This window comes from Arachis duranensis, chromosome 6 (genome assembly GCF_000817695.3).
Source record: "Arachis duranensis cultivar V14167 chromosome 6, aradu.V14167.gnm2.J7QH, whole genome shotgun sequence".
NCBI classification, from domain to species: Eukaryota; Viridiplantae; Streptophyta; class Magnoliopsida; order Fabales; family Fabaceae; genus Arachis; species Arachis duranensis.
In genome coordinates, this window is record NC_029777.3 from 94,008,581 (window position 1) to 94,016,337 (window position 7,757).

The following is a 7,757-nucleotide window of genomic DNA, read 5'->3' on the forward strand; positions in this document are numbered from 1 at the left end:
TCAATAACATATATAAAAAGAAAAATATTTAATTGTATTGACAATTGAAAAAAATATAAAACTTATTTAACTTATTATTTTAGTGTTTAAATTTATATTTTATCATAATAAAATATAATTATAAAAATTATTATCATATTACATATACATTGCTCCACTGACAAAATTTTTTAGATCCGTCACTAAACTTACTAGTAGCAAAAAGTAGCATACATAGGAATATTAATGAATACAGATAGACTTCGAAGTATTGAAGTTAAAAATTTCTTCTCTGTCTCTCAAATTCACTCTTAGATTAATATCCATTTGATTATTGTATTTATGGATGGATAGAGTATTAAATTGCTCTCTTGTATAGTCTTGTATTTAAAATGTTTTATTTGAATCTAAAAAATTTTATTTAATTTTAATATAAATTTTTTCAAAATTAAAGTTAAATAATTAAAAGAATATTTTATATAATAACAATACAAGAATAAGGTTAATAATTTAAAAAATAAATACAAATTTCAAAGATACAAAAATAATTGTGAATGCATTAATATATTTATTTATTATTCTTTTTAGTTTTATAGAAAATATTTTATTTAAATTATAATTTCATTAATTATTTAACTTTAACCTCACGATGGGACTATATTAAAATTAAATAAATTTTTTTTAAATTTAAATAAAATATTTTAAATTTTAAAAACTAAAACAAAATTACATCCAAATGTAAAGGATTAATTTAATATTTAAGGACCAATTATTCACAGATTTATATCCATGTCTTAATCGTATTTTCCATTTACAGTTTTCATTCACATATACAAATACTCGCATATCATTTGTTGACCTCTTTTTTTTTTTTGTGGGTATAGGTTGGACCCTTATTTTTGTTCCGACATTCCATAGGCCTTTTTTTATATTGATCCATAGATATGTAATGCATATAAATGGGTCAACAGTGGTGCAACTCTTGAGAATGAAAAAAAAATACAATAAAAAAATAATTGGGTGTTAACTTATTAGTTGTTATTTAGAGTATATATCTATTTTAGCTTTTAAAAAATCTTAAATTAGACATTTTAGTTTTTAATTAAAATTAATTATTTGATTGGTCTTTAACAATTAATTCTGTCAGTCACTTAGATCCTTTACTCCATTAATTCTAACAGAGGATAAAATAGTCCATGACAACTCTAATAGGGGACAAAATGGTCTCTGATCTCCTCTGTTCGGAAACGACACTATTCTTTCCTAATTTTCATCATATCTCACATAACATTAGCAATCTAACACTGTAACTTCAAACTACACAATGCACACTCTATAAATTTAATGTTCACAAGAAAAAAATCCTCAACTTGTTCTCAATTTATTCATACTCAGGAAACTAATGCCTATGTCTCTCAACTAGTTATCGTCTTCGATGGATCCTATGAATCTAGACAGCAAGTCTGATTTGTTAAGACCCGTCGTCATCGTTGCCATCTCCCTCCTCCTCTGCCCTATCATCTCCATGACCACATTGTCCACCACTCCGATAGCTTCTTTCAACTTCTTCTCCGAACCAATGTTCATTAATCGCTTCAGTTTCCGTATGAGCGGCAACGGCAACATTGTTCGTTGTACTGATAGCTTGGATGCGAGGTCGAAGATGTCTACCAACTTGGCCTCTGAAAAAGAAAGAATGAAGCACTTAGTGTCTATTTCAAGTGAGAATTTGCGTATGATGTCGAAGGAGAATCTTCTCATGATGTCCTAATGTCCAACAATCTATATTGCTTGCATGAGAGTGGAGAAATGCGTGTTCTTGGAGTAATTGTGGAACTTGGCCTTGAGGATGTCGTGGACGTGTCGGGGTTGGAGGTGATGTTATCGAAGACGTGGAAGGAGATGCTTTTGGTGGGTGAAATGCAAAGGAGGTGGATGTACTAGTCACAAAGATTTAGGAAGTGCATGGTCTATGACATGTTGAGATAGGTGCGACATGTGTGATAATTACACCATGACTTAATCTTGGAGCTAAAGAGAAAGAAGAAAAAGATGGAAAAGAAGACTGTGAAGGTGAAGAAGGAGAGTATAAATGTTAAGGTTATGCAAAATATGATAAAAATTAGGAAAGAACAATGTTGTTTTCGAATAAAGGGGTCAGGGATTATTTTATCCCTTGTTAGAGTTGTCAGGGATCATTTTGTCCCCTGTTAGAGTTGTCAGGGACGATTTTATCCTCCATTAGAGTTAACGGAGTAAAGGACCCAAATGACTGATGAAATTAATTATTAGGGACCAATCGAATAATTAATTTTAGTTAGAGACTAAAGTGTCCAATCTAAAATTCTTTGAAGATCAAAATGGATATATACTCTGTTATTTATATTCGTTTACATTTAAATTTTTTATTTTTTTTCACACGTTGTCCTAACCATACCTTAAATCGTCCTCATCATGCTTTAAAATCATTTTAGTAATTTATGTTTTTTTGTCATTTTGCTTTTTCTCTATATAAATTGTCGAGAACAATTTCTTCAATTTAAGACAGTCTCTAATATATTTAGGGTTGAAAGTGAGTCAAACCAACTTATGAACTAGCTCAAATTTGACTCATTTATAGTTTGATAAGCTGAATTTGTGGATTGGTGAGCTGAGCTTGAGTTTGAATTTGATCTTATAAATTAAATGAGTCGAGCTTGAATTTGGATAATAAGCTCAATTCATTAGCTCGTGAGCTGGCTTGATTATATATATAATATTAAAAATATAGATTAAATACATATAAAATATGCGTATTAATAATTTAATATATATATATATAGAAAATAGTAATATATAATTATATATATATATATTAATGTTCTTAATTGTTTAAAAAATTATAGTCATTTTTTATATATAATTTTGATATAAGACATAAATAAAAAATTTATAATTGATGGATAGATAGTATATTAAATTTATTTTTTAATATTTTTAATATATAAATTATAATTTATTGATATAGAATTATAGATTATGTTCCTATTATTTGAGTCAGTTCGTGAGTTTCCGTTGAGCCAAACTTGAGCTTACAAAATAGGCTCAATTGTTAATGAGTTAAGCCATGAGTTAAACTTAATTTTCATGAGTGAAGGTTGAATTTGGTCTAACTCAACTCAGTTCAACCCACTTCCAGCACTAAATGTATTAGTAAATATATAGCCACATCATAATTATCTATTATACCAATTTTTACTCATTTAAAAAAATTACCCTACTCATTACAATACGCACAACTTCTTTTGTTTATTATAGCTGTCATACTTTATTTGTTAGTTACCAAAAAAAAAGTAGAGCACACTTATTAAGATATTCATCTCTTATTATTGTAGTAACTATTGTATTTAAAATTTTATGATTGTAATTACTTCATTTTCTGATTTACTATTATAATTACTTCTAAAATCATGTATTAAATATGTTTTAGAAGTAATCTTGCATTGCTAAATTTATGTCATAAAGGAATCATAACAAGAGGCAAAGAGAAACTCTTGGCCAGTCATTTTTATTATTATTTAATTAGTATAAATATTAAACTGTCTTTAACAAATAAAATTTATTAATTTATGTATGCAAATTTTAAAAAATATAAATATAAACTATATTGATTTATATATGTAAATTTTAATAAATATAAGTATAAATTATATTTATTTTTTTATCTAAAATCCTGTAAATAGAGTACACATTATTGCTGGTTAAGTATTGATAAAAAATGATAATAATATTTGTTGGTCGAATAACATTGCTCAAAGATAAATACGAAACATTTCTTTTAAATAATGAACAAAATGTTTTTAAAATTTTATTTTAAAAGAATAACATATTGCTTGTTTGAAATAAAAGATATTTTATTGTTTTTAATGAAGTAATTTTTTAAAATTATAGTCAAACACCTTTGTACTTATATAAAAGTATTTTTTAAATGAAAATTATACATTTTTCCTTAAAAAAAATAATCCAAACAAGCGACGTTATTTTAGTCTCAAAATATAAAAAGCAACGTATCTTGAAACATTTGTTTTGAAAAGAAAAATAGAACAAAAATAGTAGTTTAAATAATAACAATAATATATATATATATATATAACTATAAATCGTTTTCTGCTGGATTATGTCCATGTCCATCTTATAAAGGATTAAGGCTAATTTTGTCAAACTTAATTTAAATCCCAAACCAAAATAAATTGCAAACTTAATCTCACAATAGTTGCTCATATACCACAAAATACTTACTTATTATATATAGGATTAACTTAACGATGTCAGGATTTTCACAAAGAATGTATCATATAATGTTATGCCCACTACTTATTTTATATGCACATTTTTTTTAATGTTAAAAGAAAATAATAAAGAATGAAAAATACAAATTTGTTGTGACAACAAAGCGGAATTTGATTGTGTTTTAAGGGATGACATTGGAAACTAGATCAAAAGATGTTGTGAATAGGTTTCTGGCGTGCGTGGTTTAAAATTAAAGCTTTTCATGAGGGATTGATGCTGACTTGTGAAATGAAATTCAGAAAAGTTGAGTGTAAATCAGATTGTACAGAAGCAATAATCATGACTAAGAATTGGAAAGTATCATTAAATCATGTAGAGAGTGATATAATCACGAGGACTTTTAACATGAAACTTCCACAATCTTAGATAGTTGGATTTAACATGATACAAAGAGAAAGAGAAATGTTCGAGCTAATTTTCTTACAAAATGAGATATCTAGATAGATAAACTACGGTGGAATGGCTGGTTCTAGATGATCTTTCTCTAATTCTTTGAATTGATACTGTTTGTCAAGATTCAAGAAGAGTTAATATTTTTTTTTCTTTCCTTTGTTGTTTACCAGAATTGAATGAGGGTCCATCTAATTTTTTGTCGGAATAAATTACCATTTGTACCCATAAAAAGATAGACTGATGGGCAAGTCTCTTCTTGCCGCAATGGTGTGGGGTTGCCCCATGGCCAACTTGAAGGGACTGAAGTTTGATGCAGAGTTTTTTGGTTGTTAATTTATAGCAGAGCAACATCCAACAGCTCATAAATGTACCATATAAAAATAAAACGACGATTGTAACCATAAAAGATGATCTCATGTGCCAAGAATACTCAGACGCTGGTTACGGTCTTGGTCCATTAGTTTTCGGACCTACGTGGCAACAAAAACTTTCTAAACTAATGAATCAATTGTGTAGCCAACTTCCAGATACTCTTGGCACGTATAGGCCATCTTTTGTGGTTGCAATCGTCGTTTCATTTTTATAATTTAAAAATATTGAAATTTACATTTAGTATATAAAAAGAAATAAGATACTAATGATATTTGTTTTGTTAGCAATCTCCGATATTTTAGTGATCGATGGGTGTCGTCAAAGTTGGAGTACGAATTCCATAATGTTTTTCCCACAGGCCACAGCGAATATACTGAAAGCAAAGTCGTTGAATATGATAATAAATATTCCTCAAAAGTTATACTACTTTTCATTAAATTCTTTCAATTAAAGACATTTATTAACAGAAGTAGCTCTAATAAAAATATTTTCCATGACTTGATTGATAGCAACAAGTTGGCATGAGCTGAGTTATCGATAAAGTTGAGTCCCATGAAAAGCCAGGGTGTGTCGTTTCAAATGCCTTCAGCAAACCATCATCATCTACCTATATATATTATAAGAAACACTTAAGTGTAAATAATGTGTTTTCGTCGTTCATCCCAATCATAAAAGTATAGGGAAACCACTCTAAATCAATAATTTTAAATAATTGTAATTAATAATGATTAATTTTATATTTTAAAATAAATAAAATTTAAATAATTACTAATTAATAATAATTAATTAGTATAAAAAATAATTTAAAGATATTTATTAGTTTATTATTGACTAAACTTCTATTAATTTAACAGGATTGCTATACTTTATATATATATAATAGTTAAAACTACGGAAACATCTGATTTCATAATACATTTAAAATGCTTCCTATATTCTATAGCTTCACAATTTCACTACAACGCGAACTAATTACCTTCATACTAAGGTGCCTCTTAGTCTTTAATAATAATAATAATACAACGACCACGATTATACCTAAAAATAATATTGTAATTAAAAATTAAGGTTATACTTTTTTCTATTTGATAATAGAATTATGCTATATGTACATTAAAATTAACCATCAAAATCAGTCATTAATATAAAATACATATTGAAATATAAATATACATTAAAAATAAATTAAATCACATGTATTTATATACAAATACATTAGTAGTTAATTTTTGTGACTAATTTTAATGTATAAATAACATTTTTTTATAATATTATCTTTTAATTCGGTCTTTTGCTATTTGATAACATTATCTTTTAATTCGCTCACAAGTTTTATTTTTTACTTTTTCAAATTAAAAAATATTATTAAATATCAAAAGAATGCAACTTACTTTTAACTATATTTTTTAAATATTATCAAAATTTTATAACTACCATAATTATCGTAGTCATAATAACCACTATAAAATATATCTGATAATAATTTTGTTAACGAAAATTCTATGAATTTTGTTAATTGTATCGTAAACTTAACTTTTTTATATAATAAAATAGTCTATTTTTTATTCTTTCAAAATTGTCATAAGGGTATACTAACAAAACCATAACGATGATAATACTAAGTAACTAAGACCCAATTTAGTAAATTTTTTAATTTTTAAAAATAGTTTATTAAATAAATTTCCTAAAAATACATTTTTCCAAAAGTTATTGCAATTATGTTCGAAATTAAAATAAATTTGACTTTCAATAAATACAAGCTATAAAAATTATGTTTGATAAAATTACTTTATATGTAAAAGGTGTTACAAGATATTAATGTAATAAAAAATAAGAATAAATGTATTAATATATAAAGTTGTATTAGAGTTTTTAAATTTAAAAAATATAAGTTAATTTTTAAATATCTTTATAAATATTTTTAAAATTATTTTTAAATTTTCAAAACTAAATAAGATTATAAGTCCACAAATACAACATAGTAAATTATAGTCCATAAAATAAAATCTTAAAATACAATTTCCATTCTAAAAAAAACAATAAGATATAGTCTTTAACATCAAGTGAAAACTGGAGAGAGTTGGGGCTGTGGGAGAGAACAGTGTATGTTGCTGTGGGAGTTTTGGAGTTTGAACAAAGTGGAGATGGAAGAGAGTTGGGACTGGAAATAGAGAGTAGATGGCGCAGCAAACAACATAGTGAGTAGGGAAGACTGAATAATAGGGTTATGGTTTTTTAATTGGTGAAATTACTAAAAAACTCTTATATTATAAATAAAGTAAGGTTATTTAAGAAATTTTAAATATTCGGGGAATTGTCGGGGATGGGGCGGGGATTCCCGTTCGGATCCCCACGCCTGTCTCGGGGGAATTTTGCTCTCCATCCCCATCCCTACGGGGAAAATTCCCCACCATTGGGGCCCCATTCGGGGCGGTCCCCGCGGGGATCCCGCCTGCTGGAGATTTTTGACACCCCTAATTTATATGTACAAATTTTGATAATATGAGTATAAATTATATTATTTATTATATATAAATTTTAATAAATATAGCTGTAAATTATGTTTTATGTGTGTAAGTTATTACTGATGAAATAATATTTCGATAATTTAGAATTGCTTATAAAAAAATTTACTAAACTGAACCTCACCACTAGCAACAATAATGAATTGCATTGCATAAAGA